General features: G+C 40.4%; 1 protein-coding gene across 5 annotated transcripts in view; it reads right to left on the bottom strand.

Annotated features, from left to right (window-relative positions):
• The window catches only part of CD3E (CD3 epsilon subunit of T-cell receptor complex), a 77,990-nt gene that overhangs the window by 44,527 nt on the left and 16,865 nt on the right, over window positions 1-16,598 (bottom strand). For 3 of the 5 annotated variants that reach the window (XM_069555326.1, XM_069555324.1, XM_069555327.1), the window contains one exon: window positions 9,612-9,707. The exons of the other annotated variants lie outside the window; for them this stretch is intronic. The gene's annotated coding sequence lies outside the window, so the exon portion shown is untranslated. The remainder of the gene's footprint in view (window positions 1-9,611; window positions 9,708-16,598) is intronic. 5 annotated transcript variants of the gene reach the window in all.

Genomic DNA, 16,598 nt, shown 5'->3' with positions numbered 1-16,598 from the left:
CCAAACTGCGTTTTTGACAAAATTTCCAAGTAATTTCCCACCAAATCTTTTCTTTTAGGAGACATGCCAAGAAGAGGATGCCTAATGTTTATTTCATTTACTTGTGCTTGGAAAGTCTTCCAGAATGGTGGTGATGGTTGTGATGGGGAGAGGAGAAAGGCACCCCTGCTCAGAGAGTGGCCTGAACATACAATAGAGGGCTGACAGCAGACATGATAGATACATTCTAATGAGGAGGGGAGACTGGTATTATAGAAAGACTGCAAACTATCTCTGGAGTTGACTTCAGAGCTGGGCAGGCCTGGTTTTGAATTCTGACCATGTCACCAGGTAGGTGACCTTGGAGATGCCACTTGACTTTGGCCAGTTTCTCCTCTCATTCCTGTCATAAACTGTCCGAATCCATCTCTCTTTCTGGCTTCTGCTCCTCCATCTCTAACAGCAGGGAAAGGGTCAGGGCACAATTTTGAAAGAATGACATAGTCCATTACTTCATGGCAAATAGATAGGGAAACAATGGAAACAGTGAGAGACTTTATTTTCTTCGGCTCCAAAATCACTGCAGATAGTGCCTGCAGCCATGAAATTAAAAGGCGCTCCTTGAAAGAAAAGCTACAACCAACCTAGACAGCATATTAAAAAGCAGAGACATTACTTTGCCGACAAGGGTCTGTCTAGTCAAAGCTATGGTTTTTCCAGTAGTCATGTATGGATATGAGAGTTGGACCATAAAGAAAGCTGAGTGCTGAAGAATTGATGCTTTTGAACTGTGGTGTTGGAATAGACTCTTGAGAGTCCCTTGGACTGCAAGGAGGTCAAACCAGTCAGCGTTAAAGGAAATCAGTCCTGAATATTCATTGGAAGGACTGATGCCGAAGCTGAAGCTCCAATACTTTGACCACCTGATGCAAAGAACTGACTCATTAGAAAAGACCCTGATTGGGGGAAAGATTGAGGGCAGGAGAAGGGGATGACAGAGAATGAGATGGTCAGATGGCATCACTGACTCGATGGACGTGAGTTTAAGCAAGCTCTGGAAGTTGGTGATGGACAGGGAAGCCTGGGGTGCTGCAGTCCATTGGGTCACAAAGAGCTGGACACAACTGAGCGAATGAACTGAACTTAAGGACACAACATAGGCCAGTTAGAACCAAATGGGACCAAGATGGGCAGACAAGACCAGACCTTGATCCTCAATCAACAAGTGAAATGACAGACCAGAGGTGCCATGACAGTTCCATGCACTGTCAAAAGACCAAGGAGTGGGTGGTGGCCCAAATCCTGGAAATCTCCACCTTTTCCCCAAAATAGTTGGAATAATCCTCCCACTCATTAGCATATGAAATTACCCAGCCTCTAGAAACTAACCAGGCCACATTTCATGGTTGCACTTGCCCTCTGTGATGGCCCACACTCTGTCTGTGGAGTGTGCTTCTCTCTAAGTCTGAATAATTAGATTTCTTACCTATCACTTTGTCTCTCACTGAATTCTTTCTGTGATGAGACATCAAGAACCTGAGTTTATTAGGCCCTAAAACCAGGTATCATTGGTTTTGGCTGGGTTTGAGTCCCAGCCATGTGGATTCAAGTCCCAAACTGGATTTTGACTGGGTTCAAGTCCCAAGCAGGGTTTTGGCTGAGTTTGAGTGCCAGCTACTGGGTTTGAGTCCCAAAGTGGGTTTTGGCTGGGCTTGAGTCCCTATCTGAGATAAATGGTTTCACATCTCCCTAAGATTGGGACATTTTTTCCCTAGTACACAAAGGAAGTAGAAACCACAAGATGAGAACTCTCTCAGGAGGGGGAAAAAAAAACAAAACTAAATACACACAGATGAAAACTTCAATTTTGGGGCGCAATTCTTTCATTTTCAACATTAGCCAAATCTGGACCCATCCTGGGCTTCCCCCTTGTCTAGGCTGACCATAAAAATTATCTCCCACATTGTCACAGTGTGAAGTGTGAAAGAGGTACTGTTAACCATTACAGCGGGACAGCAAGTATAAACTAGGGCTGTCCTGAGCATTCCAAACATTCTTAACCTCTGTTAATAATGAGGGAGGTACAATTTTTCCTGTTTACTGGCTCATTTTAACATGCTAATACTTTACCTTCTTAAAACCAACGAATGAAATGAAGTGACAGTCACGTCCCACTCTTTGCCAGAATACTGGAGTGGGTGGCCTTTCCCTTCTCCAGGGGATTTTCCTGACCCAGGGATCAAACTCATGTCTACCTGCATTGCAAGGCAGATGCTTTACCAGCTGAGCCACAAGGGAAGCCCAAGAATACTGTAGTGGGTAGCCTATCCCTTCTCCAGTGAATCTTCCTGACCCAGGAATCCAACCAGGGCCTCCTGCATTGCATGCTAACACTTCACCTTCTTAAAGCCAACAAATGAACCCCAAACTAAAAAACTTCTTTCTCCCTTCCAACTATGAGCTTCCCAGGGAAAAGGGAACATGGGTTCAATCACTGGTTAGGGAAGATCCCACATGCCTCAGGACAACTAAGCCCGTGTACCACAGCTACTGAGCCCACATACTGCAACTAGAGAGTAGCCTGCCCGCAGCAATGAGGGCCCAGCACAGCCAAAAATAAATGAATATGAAAAAAAGTATTCAATAAATGACAAGACCAAACTTAGAAATACAATGTTTGGGTCATTATTTTATCTCACTTGAGTTTAGACATCATTTCTTAGAATATTGGTTATATTTTAACAAAAGTTACCATTAGTTTAAAAGTTCCCATTTGTCAAGTGCCTACTATGCACCCAGCAATGCAGCAGGCATGTCACAGATAATTATTTCTGATTAACATAATTGCAAGAGAAGCAGATGTCTCCATCTTATAGATGAGAAAATTGAGGCACAAAGAAACTCATTCATTCTAATACCTATTGAACCTATTCATTCTAATACCTAGTGGAGATAAAAAGGGAAAAAGGAGAGTGAATGACCAGGGATGGGACTGAAACTCTAATCAGGGTCCAGACCCTAAAGATCCTTGATAAGGGCTAAAGAGTGTGGACTTTATCTAGAGGGCAATGGGGCAACATTGAAAACTTTTCAGGGGAAAGGGACCTGATCAGATTTGTGTAATTAAAAGAGCATGGGGATTTCCCCGGTGCTCCAGTGGCTAAGATGCCATGCTCTCAATGCAGGGGGCCCAGGTTCAATCCCTGGTTAGGGAATGAGATCCCACAGGCCACAAAGAAGATCCAGCCCGACCAGATAAAGAAAATGAATAAGTATTTTTAAAAAATAATAATAAATAAAAGAGCACACAAATACAATTTGGAGAAAGACAATGCAGTGAAACAAGGCTGGAAGCAAGAAGCTGCTTCTGGGAACAGTAATCCAGATGGATGATTTGACCGGAACTGAAACAATGGCTGAGGGAATGGAGAGAAGTTAGGATCTGAGAGCTATGCAGGAGGTAGAATGCAAGAAGACTGGTTTACCACTGAGCCACCAGAGAAGCCCCTATTCAATACTTAATGCTAAGGAAACTTGGTAAATGAGGAAGCGGATTTTTGCCAACATTTTATTATGAAAATTTTCAAACATGCAGAAAAGTTGGAAGAACTTTATAGTGAACACCTATATTCCCTACCTAGGTTCTTCAGTTAACATTTTACTATGTACATGCTTTATTGCATATCTATTCAATCTTTTTCATCCTTCAATCCACCTATCCATTAATATGTTATTTATTTATTTTTTTGATGCATTTTAAAATTGCAGACAAGGGAGGTGGGAGGGGGGTTCAGGTTGTGGGGACACCTGTACACCAGTGGCTGATACATGAAGACGTGTGGCGAAAACCACCACAATATTGTAAAGTAATTAGCTTCCAATTAAAATTAATTAATTAATTAAAAAAATAAAATTGCAGACAGTGGGACACACCTCCCTATATATTTCAGCATTAGTGAAAGTTCAATATTTATTTACAATTCTTTTTAAGAATATACTGAAATAAAATTTGAATACAATGTAACACACAAGACTTCAGCATATACATTCAAATAACTTTGGCGAATTCAAAGCCTGTGTAACACAAATCTATATCAAGATGCAGAACATAAATATCACTCTAGAAATTCCCCTCATGCCTGTCCAGTCACTCGCCCAAGGGAAACACCATTAGGATATTTTTCCACCAAACATTAGTTTTGCCTGTTCTAGAACTTCATATAAATAGAATCAAAGAGTAAGTACTGCTTTATGTCTGGCTAATTTTGTTCAGCATAATGTATTTGAGATTCATCAATGTTGCTGTATGTATAAGTAGTTTACTCCTTTTTATTGTTGGAGAAGACTCTTGAGAGTCCCTTGGACTGCAAGGAGATCAAACCAGTCCATCCTAAAGGAAATCAGTCTTGAATATTCATTGGATGTACTGATGCTGAAGATGAAGCTCCAGTTATTTGGCCACTTGATGTGAAGAACTGACTCATTGGAAAAGACCCTGATGCTGGGAAAGATTGAAGGCAAGAGAAGAAGGGGACGACAGAGGATGAGATGGTTGGATGGCATCACCGACTCAGTGGACATAGGTTTGCGTGGACTTGGGGAATTGGTGATGGACAGGGAAGCCCGGCATGCTGCAGTCCATGGGGTCACAAAGAGTTGGATGCTACTGAGCAACTGAACTGAACTGAACTGATTGTTGAGTAGTATCCCAAGGCATGAGTGCTCTACAGAGTATTTATCTGTTGATGGACCTTGGGCTATTTCCAGTTTGGGCTTAATATGAATAAAGCTTCTTCAAATATTCTTATACAAACCTTTTTGTGGGTATATTACTTCATCTCTCATGGATAAATACTAAGGGTTAGGAAGTGGAATTGCTAAGGTGATCAGCTTTGTGGAGGAGCTGGAAGGTTTTAAGCAAATACTGAAAATGTATTTGCTCCACTCATGATGAAGGTTGAAAGCTGAAACAAACATAACAAAGGGTTATGAGCGTTCACCGAGTGCCTGAGGCTGGGAACAGATAACAAAGGGTTATACGCCCGGCCTTGAGGCGTTCAAAGGCTTCTGATCACCTGTTTCTGGGAGCAAGGACTGTTGTTTCTAGAGAAGACTCCCTTTAGAGTTTCACCAAAGCTATGTTATGGCTTGGGCGGTGGGAACTGTATTTTATGCTTAAATGCTTTGATGTTTACCTAAAATGGATATGTGCAAGTCTGTCTTATGCTCTATTCCCTAAAAATTATAAAACTACACAATTAGATAATAAACTTTGTCAGTCCACTAGAAAGTGAAAGTAAAGTCGCTCAGTCGTGTCCGACTCTTTGCGACCCCATGGACTGTAGCCTACCAGGCTCCTCCGTCCATGGGATTCTCCAGGCAAGATAATGGAGTGGGTTGCCATTTCCTTCTCCAGGGAGATCTTCCCCACCCATGGATCGAACCCAGGTCTCCCGCATTGCAGGCGGATGCTTTAACCTCTGAGCCATCTGAAGGGTCCACTAGAGGCAATCCCTAAATGTCCTTTTCAGAGCGCGGTTCTCTGAGCCTTACAAATGGCGCCCAACGTGGGGCTCAAAGCAACTGACTGATTTTAAAAAAGGGCCGCACTGCTGCAGAAGCGAGGTAAGCAAGATGGGACATCAGACAAGTAAAATTCCTTTTGTTCATCTCATGCATCATTTCTTGAAACAATACGGGGTTAATCTGCCTAAAGAGCAGTTAACTAGCTGTTACCAGACAGTGGTTGAATATAATCCATGGTTCCCGGAGGAAGGATCCTTAGATTTACAAACTTAGACTAGAGTAAAAAATAATGTTTTAAAAGCTTATAGACAGGGGGTAAAAATTCCCCCACAATGGTGGGTAACTTGGTCTCTTTTACGGGCTGTTATGGAACAATTAGATGGCTCAGGAAGAGATTTAGAGATTAAACTGTTCGATCCCTGCATAAATATGAATTAAAAGAAAAAGATCTATCAGAGGTTTTAAATTAAAAAAATGTCATGCTAGAATAGATTACAGACAAACAAGGGTCACAGATGCTGAAAGCAGTTAAACAATCAACTTTGCCAGAGGCCCCTGAACCGCCTTTACCTTGCTTTTCGTGAGCTCATATTCAGTTCAGTTAAGTTGCTCAGTCGTGTCCGACTCTTTGCGACCCCATGAATCGCAGCACGCCAGGCCTCCCTGTCCATCACCAACTCCCGGAGTTCACTTAGACTCATGTCCATCGAGTCCGTGATGCCATCAAGCCATCTCATCCTCTGTCATCCCCTTCTCCTCCTGCCCTCAATCCCTCCCAGCATCAGAGTCTTTTCCAATGAGTCAACTCTTCACATGAGGTGGCCAGAGTACTGGAGTTTCAGCTTTAGCCTCATTCCTTCCAAAGAAATCCCAGGGTTGATCTCCTTCAGAATGGACTGGTTGGATCTCCTTGCAGTCCAAGGGACTCTCAAGAGTCTTCTCCAACACCACAGTTCAAAAGCATCAATTCGCTCTCCGGCGCTCAGCCTTCTTCACAGTCCAACTGTCACATCCATACATGACCACAGGAAAAACCATAGCCTTGACTAGACGGACCTTAGTCGGCAAAGTAATGTCTCTGCTTTTGAATATACTATCTAGGTTGGTCATAACTTTTCTTCCAAAGAGTAAGCTCATATTAACAAGCCTCTAACACCGGCCTTTCCGCCCGCTGCAACGCTGTCCGCTGCTGCTACTGCTCCCCTATTTCCTAGCATTCCTCCTCGGGACATGCCTCTTTGTGCGTGGGTTTTTCCAGTCCAATTTAATAATCCTCAACCTGGACATAATCAATGGCAATCACCTGATTTTGGTTTGTTCACGCAATTCAAAAAGGCATGTACGCTATATGGACCTACCTCACCCTACTGTATGGAATTTCTTAGGGGCCAGGCGGATCAGTGGCTTCATGCAGATTTTTTTACAGTTGCTAAAATGGTTATGACTCCACAACAGCTATTACAATGGCAAATATGGGTCACAGATAAAGCCAAATTAATATTGCAAGAACAACAAAGCAGGGAAAAAAACCCTGCTAAACTAAATTTAAAAATTCTCACTGGCACCAAAACTATAGCTAAAACTGCTGCACAATTACAATTTGTGCAGCCACCCATGTTATACTAGATTAAAAAAGTAGCTATCAGAACATGGGCTACAGTTCCACCTCTGATAGATCTTTCGTAAAAATATTGCAGAGACCAACTAAAAAATATGTTCAATTTATTGATAAATTAAAGGAGGCCATTGATCACAGTCTTAAAGATACATCTTTGCAAAAAATCATTTTAAAACAATTAGCCTTTGATAATGCTGATAAAGATTGTCAGGCTATTATCAGACCTATTAAGGAGCAAGAATGAGTTATAAAATACTTAAAAGCCTGCAAAAATATGGGGACGATTCAACATAAAGCTAAAATAGCCTCTTTAAAAACCTTAAATGTTTCCCAAAAGTCTAACGTTAAATGTTTTAACTGCGGCAAGCCGGGACACATGCAAAAGCAGTGTCACTTGCCTCAGCAAACAGGTCTTTTTCCTGACAAAGGAGGGGCTATTAAAACTAAGCCCCCTGGGGTCTGCCCAAGATATAAAAAAATCATTGGCTGAGTAAATGCCGCTCTAGATTTGATAAATAAGATAATGCTTTACCCATTCAGACACCTCCTTCGAAAAACTAAAACAGGGCTCTCCTCTAGCCCCGTTAAACAAAGACGACGACCAAATATTACTAAATTAACAGCGGCTACCAGACATAGCGCATGTATAGACATTCCTGCTCCACGAGATATAAAATTATTAATGGTAAATAATCCTATGAAAATCTTAACTTGATATTTTGGCCCTATACCAAAAAATACTATAGGCCTCCTGTTAAAATGAAGCAACAGCGCCATGCACAAGATAATTGTTCATACTGAGATCATTGATAAAGATTACACAGGTAAAATTGCAGTAGTGTTACATGTGACTCGCAACTTGTATTTACAAAAGGGTGACAGATTTGCTCAGCTATTGCTATTACCTTATGTGCCCACTTAATAAAAAAACAGATACCAGAACAGGTGGCTTTGAGAGTACCAACGTTACTGCAGCCCTTTCTACTGTTATAAAAAAATATCAATAGGTCCATGTTAAAATTAAAAAAAAAAAAAACTTAAAAAAAAATGTTAGACACTGGGACAAATATCTCCATCATAAAAAACAAACAAACAAACAAACAAAAATGGCCTTCAGATTGGCCTACGGTTTTAGCCTCCTACCAGCTGGTGGAAATAAAAACTACAGATACAGCTCAAACTTCTGTTAGTTCATCTTACTTACAAGCCCTGGGCCCTGATCAATTAATTAGTCGTTTAGATTAAACCATATATTGCCCCATTACCATTAAATCTGTGAGAAAAAGACTTTCTACAACAAACTCAGGCAACTATACAATTAATTGAACATTTTTCTTAGGGGTCACGAGATAAAGCCACTAAAGTTAAAATAAAAGTCTGATAAACCTATCTAGACAACTCAGTGGCCCCTATGGAAAAAAAAAAAAAACTGTCCACTTTGCATACTTTGGTGGCTAAACTACAACAAACTAAAATAAAAACTACTCAATCACCATGAAACTTACCCGTTTTTGTCATTTAAAAAAAATCAGATAAATAAAAAATGCTAACAAATTTAAAAAATATTAACACTATAATGATTCCTATAAAAACATTACAATCAAGACTCCCAAGCCCTGCTATGGTCCCTAAAGACTGGGCCATTATGATCATTGATTTAAAAGATTGCTTTTTCACTATACCTTTACATCCAGATGACAGGCAATGCTTTGCCTTCTCAATACCTTCTATTGATAATCAATCCCCTGTTCAACAGTATCAATAGAAGGTCCTGCCCCAAGGTATGATAAACTCCCCTACGGTCTGTCAATTCGTTGTTGATAAAATTTTGCAGCCCATCAGACAATTCCCTTAGGCATATCTCATTCATTACATAGATGACATTTTATTGGCTTCTCCCTCAAAATCTCAATTAAGTTTATTAAATAATGAGGTCATAACTAATTTAACTAATCATGGGCTGCTAATAACAAAAGATAAATTGCAACACCATTCCCCTTTTAAATATCTTAGATATCTTATGGACTGCTCCACTGTAAAGCCACAAAAACTTTCTATTAAAAAAAATAATTTACAAACACTTAATGATTTCCAAAAACTTCTTGGAAATATTAATTGGCTATGACCTACCTTAAAAAGTCCCACATATGCTTTACAAAACTTATTCAAATTATTAAAAGGTTCCTCTGATTTAAATAGTCCCTGACAACTTACCCCTAAAGCGAAAAAAAAATTACAACTGATAAAACAAAAAATTCAACAAGCATTTGTTTACCATATTAATGACAATTCCCCTTTTCAGAGATACGTCTTTGGTACTGAGATATCTCCTACTGCCATCATAGTACAAGATAATCACCCTATTGAATGGGTACATCTCCATTCCAAACAGACTAAACACATTGAGACTTCACAAAAAAAATCATTTTTCTTACATGCTCTCGCTTGTGCGCTGTAGCTAGATATGACCCTACTCAAATTTACCTACCTTTGACAAAAACAAAAATTGATAATGCTCTCCAGGTGTCCACTACCATTCAGATAGCCCTTGCTGATTATTCAAGAGAGTTATTGGCCAACCCACCTGAAAAAAAATTATAAAGTTTCTTACAAAATACTTCTTTTATCATCAACAATATTCTCATAAAATCAACAATCAACAATCAATCTCATAAATACACCTAATTATTTTATAGATAAAAATAAGGCAAGATGGACAGCCATAATAGGTCCCAACCTACAAAAAAACATTAAAAGTCCTTATCAATCCGTTCAAAAAACAAAATTATTCACATTATATTGTTTACTTATTCTAATAAAAACCCCACTAAATATTTTAACTGATTCTTGCTAATGACACATCTTTTTCCATCCTTTATAACGGCTCATTTTATACCCAATAAAAGTGATCTTATACGTTTGTTCTTATTGATTCAGCAAAAAATAAAAGCTAGACTCCATCCCTTCTTTATTACTCACATTCGTGCTCATTCCCATTTACCAAGACCCCTCAGTTTAGACAATGATTTGGCTGATTGCCTCATCGCCCCTATATTTTCTTCCCCCAAACAAAAACATCAGCTCTTCCATACTAACACTAATAGACTACATGTTCAATATAAAATACTGTTGCTGCTGCTGCTGCTGCTGCTAAGTTGCTTCAATCGTGTCTGACTCTGTGCGACCCCATCAGCTAAAAAAATTGTTCCAGACTGTGCTACGTGTTCCCCCTTTCATTTGACCACTAATCCCCAAAGGACTAATCATAGAGGCTTACAAGCAAATATTTTATGGCAAGCTGATTTTACACATTACAAACTGCCCCCTTTTAAATTGTTGTTTATAGTCATAATACCTTTTCCGGCTTCATTTGGGCAGTTCCTTCCACTGCCGAGACTACTAAAGCTGCCGTCACAGCTCTTCTACAGTGTTTTTCAGTGATGGAGATCCCTGCCTCCATCAAAACAGACAATGGTCCTGCTTTTACAGCCAATGCTTTTCATGATTTCATACATCAATGGGGTATTTTTCATCTTACTGGCATCCCGTAGAACCCTCAAGGTCAAGCCATCATTAAACGGGCCCACCATACACTCATGCTCGTTCTTAATAAACAAAACAGAGAAAATAAGCTAAGAGACCCCTATAGACCTAAAGCCATTATGCCTATAGTCCTTCTAACAATCAATTATTTTAATTTGCCTCTACACAGTCAAGAGACACAGGGTTAAATGTCTTAATCAATGGCGGCCAAAAACACTTAAGTTCCTAGACAAGAGATATTATCTTGTCAGTTTAGATGATAAAACCAAACAGTGGGTCCCACTCAAAAGAGTCAAAAGACAGATCTTGCTTCACACCCCCCGACCGGTCACAACACTAAAACAAAAATTACAACAGATGCCTTCTGAGCCTCCTTGTGACAGCATATCTTAAAAAAAAAAAAAAATCATCTGTGCCAGAGATGGACTGGTCCACCTATTAAAAAAGATTTTAAAAAGTCTCTGTTCACGCCAACATGACTTTTGTCGATTGGGGGCCTCATAGACTCTTTGTAAATTGCTCAAAATCACAAAAAAATAATAACACCTGCCAATAATATAATGTTTCAACACCACATTTTAACAAAACACAAACAAGACTTTGACATCAACTCGATAAACTTTTAAACTGGTACAACAAAGGTCTTTCACCTCCCAGACCCCAGATAATCCGTCCAGTCCTGGGGCCTAAACACTGACATCTTTAAAAAATTCCTACTTGTTTGTCTCGATTTAGCGTCTCATATACTTATACACGTTTCCATCCTACAAAATTATACTATTTTAAATATAATTATACCGGTTATGTTTGTGCTTGTATAAATGCGCCCTCTTTTTGCTATTAGACAATTTAAAAATAATGGCTCAATTCTGTCCTACACTAAGTGTCATTTATATACTTGTTTAAATCATAATGTGCCAATTAATGTTACTAAAGACTTTTTTTTTTAGTCCGACAAAAGACTAATTTGTGGGTTCCAGTTAAAATTTCTAAACCCTGGTCAAATTCCATGTTGTTGTCTTTTGTTCTAAAAAAAATCCCTAAAAAAACCCAAACGCTTTATTGGCTAGATTATAGCTGCCATAGTGAATATTATTTCAGTTGTAACTGTTGGTAAAGTTTCTAAAATGGCATTATATAATTCTATTCAAAATCATAATTTCATTACTTCTTTAAAAAAAAAGATTCTCATGATCTCTGGGCCCGACAAGCTCAAACAGATCAACAAATACATATCACGTCTACCCTCAACAACATTCCCCCTATGTGATATAACACTGACTTCTATGATACGCTATCCGCTAATACTTCCTTTCTAAACCCAAAAAATTGGGTACCCCATACGATGGCTTCTTATGCGCTGATCTGTTTATTGTTTGTTATTGTTCTTATAAAATTCCAAACGTTCTGTGCTCAAGCCACCGCCGCTCAAAAATAAAAATAACCCTGGCTGCAGCAGTCCCTGCTCTTAAAAAAAGAAAAGATTCTCTTGTAAAAAAAAAAAAAAAGGCCTGACGGGCCCCATTTCTCTTGTAAAAAAAAAAAAAAAGAAAAGAAAAAATGTGGAGGAGCTGGAAGGTTTTAAGCAAATACTGAAAATGTATTTGCTCCACTCATGACAAAGGTTGAAAGCCAAAACAAACATAACAAAGGGTTAACAAGGGGTTATACGCCCAGCCTTGAGGCATTCAAAGGCTTCCTTCTGACCACCTGTTTCTGGGATCAAGGACTGTTGTTTCTTGAGAAGACTCCCTTTAGAGTTTCGCCAAAGCTATGTTATGGCTTGGGCAGTGGGAACTGTATTTTATGCTTAAATGCTTTGATGTTTATCTAAAATGGCTACGTGCAAGTCTGTCTTATGCTCTATTCCCTAAAAATTATAAAACTACACAATTAGATAATAAACTTTGTCAGTCCACTAGAGACTGCCCCTAAATGTTCTTTTCAGAGCGCGGTTCTCCAAGCCTTACAAGCTTTATATGAAGCTTAGCTTTATGAGAAACTGCTAGACCTTTTGGACTTCACCTTTGTGGTCCAGTGGTTAAGAATCCACCTGCCAACATAGGGGGCATGGGTTCAATCCCTGGCCTGGGCAGATCCCACATGCCTTGGGAAAACTAAGCCCCAGCACCACAACTACTGAAGCCCATGCGCCTAGAGCCAGTGCTCTGCAACAAGAGAAGCCACTGTAATGAGAAGCCCGCACTTCACGGCTAGGAAGTAGCCCCCACTTGCCACGGCTAGAGAAAGCATGCCTGCAGCAAGACCCAGCACAGCTAAAAAATAAACAAAAGACTGCTAGACCTCTTTTCAACATGGTCCTGGGAACAGCTTTCAAAAGCCAACTAAGTATAACCACAAACAACTAAATCTACTGAGTGTAAATTTCTATGGGAACTGAGCATAGAGCTTTACTTAAATATAGCATTTCATCTGATTCTTACAGCAAGCGTATGGGGAAGAAATTATTATTCTCATTTCTCATGTAAGATAATTGAGGCACAGAGAATTAAATATCTGCCCAAGGTCACACAGCTAGTAAGTGGCCAAGGTTGGATCAGGACTCCAGCTCCTCTGTCTCATGATTCTAGTGAAACAGAAGAAAAGAAGAAGGAAGTGGCTATTTCTTTTCTTAAGGATGAAAATTGGTCCTGGTAAACAAGAGATACTGAATTCATCAATAAACACTATACAAATGTAAATTGTCCTCAGTTAGTTAAATGTGGTGCATATGATTAACAGGGAGATAGGCAGATACATCCATTGAGGATTCTTTATCTTCCTGGGAGACTCTTCAAGGTTATCTTAAAAACACCCCATCTATCCAGCTCTGTGCAAATCCATCTAATGTCTCTCTACAATATGAAGGGTTAAACTTCAGAGTCTCTTCCTTGGGCTGATTAACTAGATTATGATGCCTCCTGTATAATTAAGAAAAGAGTCTGAGGTTTTACTGGGGAAGTGTTCACATCAGCTGCCAAAAGACGGAGAGACAGGAGCGCATTCCTGCCCACGGTTTTACTAAGTAGAGCTCAGTTTCAGATCCCAACTTGCCCTGGACCATCTGTAGGAAATTTGAGGCAAGGAGGAGGACCCAAGTGAACACATGTCTCCCTTGGGCTGAGAGCCCACCTCTCATCTAGGACTTTGACATCCTCTCTCATCTTTGAGAGACCATCCCCATGGAAAAGAAATGCAAAAAAGCAAAATGGCTGTCTGGGGAGGCCTTACAAATAGCTGTGAAAAGAAGAGAAAAGCAAAGGAGAAAAGGAAAGATATAAGCATCTGAATGCAGAGTTCCAAAGAATAGCAAGAAGAGATAAGAAAGCCTTCCTCAGCAATCAATGCAAAGAAATAGAGGAAAACAACAGAATGGAAGACTAGAGATCTCTTCAAGAAAATTAGAGATACCAAGGGAACATTTCATGCAAAGATGGGCACAATAAAGGACAGAAATGATATGGACATAACAGAAGCAGAAGATATTAAGAAGAGGTGGCAAGAATACACAGAAGAACTGTACAAAAAAGATCTTCACGACCAAGATAATCACGATGGTGTGATCACTCACCTAGAGCCAGACAACCTGGAATGTGAAGTCAAGTGGGCCTTAGAAAGCATTACTATGAACAAAGCAAGTGGAGGTGATGGAATCCCAGTTGAGCTGTTTCAAATCCTAAAAGATGATGCTGTGAAAGTGCTGCACTCAATATGTCAGCAAATTTGGAAAACTCAGCAGTGGCCGTAAGACTGGAAAAGGTCAGTTTATATTCCAATCCCAAAGAAAGGCAATGCCAAAAATGCTCAAACTACTGCACAATTGCACTCATCTCACACACTAGTAAAGTAATGCTCAAAATTCTCCAAGCTAGGCTTCAGCAATACGTGAACCGTGAACTTCTTGATGTACAAGCTGGTTTTCGAAAAGGAAGAGGAACCAGAGATCAAATTGCCAACATCCACTGGATCATGGAAAAAGCAAGAGAGTTCCAGGAAAACATCTATTTCTGCTTTATTGACTATTCCAAAGCCTTTGACTGTGTGCATCACGATAAACTGTGGAAAATTCTGAAAGAGATGGGAATACCAGACCACCTGACCTGCCTCTTGAGAAACCTATATGCAGGTCAGGAAGCAACAGTTAGAAGTGGACATGGAAAAACAGACTGGTTCCAAATAGGAAAAGGAGTACTTCAAGGCTGTATATTGTCACACTGCTTATTTAACTTCTATGCAGAGTACATCATGAGAAACGCTGGGCTGGAAGAAGCACAAGCTGGAATCAAGATTGCTGGGAGAAATATCAATAACCTCAGATATGCAGATGATACCACGCTTATGGCAGAAAGTGAAGAGGAACTAAAAAGCCTCTTGATGAAAGTGAAAGAGGAGAGTGAAAAAGTTGGCTTAAAGCTCAACATTCAGAAAATGAAGACCATGGCATCTGGTCCCATCACTTCATGGGAAATAGATGGGGAAACAGTGGAAACAGCATCAGACTTCATTTTTGGGGGGCTCCAAAATCACTGCAGATGTTGATGGCAGCCATGAAATTAAAAGACGCTTACTCCTTGGAAGAAAAGTTATGACCAACCTAGATAGCATATTCAAAAGCAGAGACATTACTTTGCCAACAAAGGCCTGCCTAGTCAAGGCTATGGTTTTTCCAGTGGTCATGTATGGATGTGAGAGTTGGACTGTAAAGAAAGCTGAGCACCAAAGAATTGATGCTTTTCAACTGTGGTGTTGGAGAAGACTCTTGAGAGTCCCTTGGACTGCAAGGAGATTCAACCAGTCCAGTTTAAAGGAGATCAGCCCTGGGATTTCTTTGGAGGGAATGATGCTAAAGCTGAAACTGCAGTACTTTGGCTACCTCATGGAAAGAGTTGATTCATTGGAAAAGACTCTGATGCTGGGAGGGATTGGAGGCAGGAGGAGAAGGTGATGACAGAGGATGAGATGGCTGGAACTCCGGGGCTGGTGATGGACAGGGAGGCCTGGCATGCTGCGATTCATGGGGTCGCAAAGAGTCGGACACGACTGAGTGACTGAACTGAGCTAAGTAAGAAAAAAGTAAGAAGGCAAAGCTTTGAGTCATCAACCAGCACATCCTCTACCAACTGTCTCATAGGCCCCTGGCCTAGGAGCCACAATGAAAGGTAAACTTTTTACTTGTTTTCTGAAGACTCGGACTTCTAGCCTTCCCTAACCAGCAAATCCAATCTACAGCTCCTTTTCCTTTTCCTTTTTTTTTTTTTTAACTTTTTCTGGTTTAGAAGGTCTTCTGCCTGCAATGCAGGAGTCTGGGGTTCAATCTCTAGGTCAGTAAGATTCCCTGGAGAAGGAATGGCAACCCACTCCAGTATTCTGGCCTGGGAAATCCCAGGGACAGAGGAGCCTGGTGGGCTACAGTCCATGGGGTTGCAAAGACACGACTTAGCGTCTGAAAGTGAAAGTGAAGTCACTCAGTCATGTCCGACTCTTTGGGACCCCATGGACTCAAGCCTACCAGGCTCCTCCCTCCATGGGATTCTCCAGAGTACTGGAGTTGGTTGCCATTTCCTTCTCCTGGGATCTTCCCGACCCAGGGATCGAACCTGGGTCTCCTGAATTCCAGGCAGACGCTTTAACCTCTGAGCCACCAGGGAAGAAACAACAACCCTGTGGATACCACATTCCACCCATCTGCTTCTTCTCTCTATTCATCCTTTTAGGGCTGGGTCAAAAGTCACAAAAATGGTGATTACTTGTTTACATCCACCCTCCACCTTTCAATCTTCTTCAGACTGATTCCTCCCTGCCCCAGACCCAGGCAGAAATGTCTAATTCCACTTTGTGTTTCTAGCCTAGCAACACAGTAATAAAAATTTCATAAAGCTTTTCTAGTAAGAAAGACATATGGACCAAAACTTTTGAGTAAATAAATACTTTA

This window comes from Ovis canadensis, chromosome 15 (genome assembly GCF_042477335.2).
Source record: "Ovis canadensis isolate MfBH-ARS-UI-01 breed Bighorn chromosome 15, ARS-UI_OviCan_v2, whole genome shotgun sequence".
Taxonomy (NCBI): Eukaryota; Metazoa; Chordata; class Mammalia; order Artiodactyla; family Bovidae; genus Ovis; species Ovis canadensis.
The sequence above is the reverse complement of the archived record's forward strand: the minus strand, read 5'-3'. Positions and strand labels throughout refer to the sequence as shown.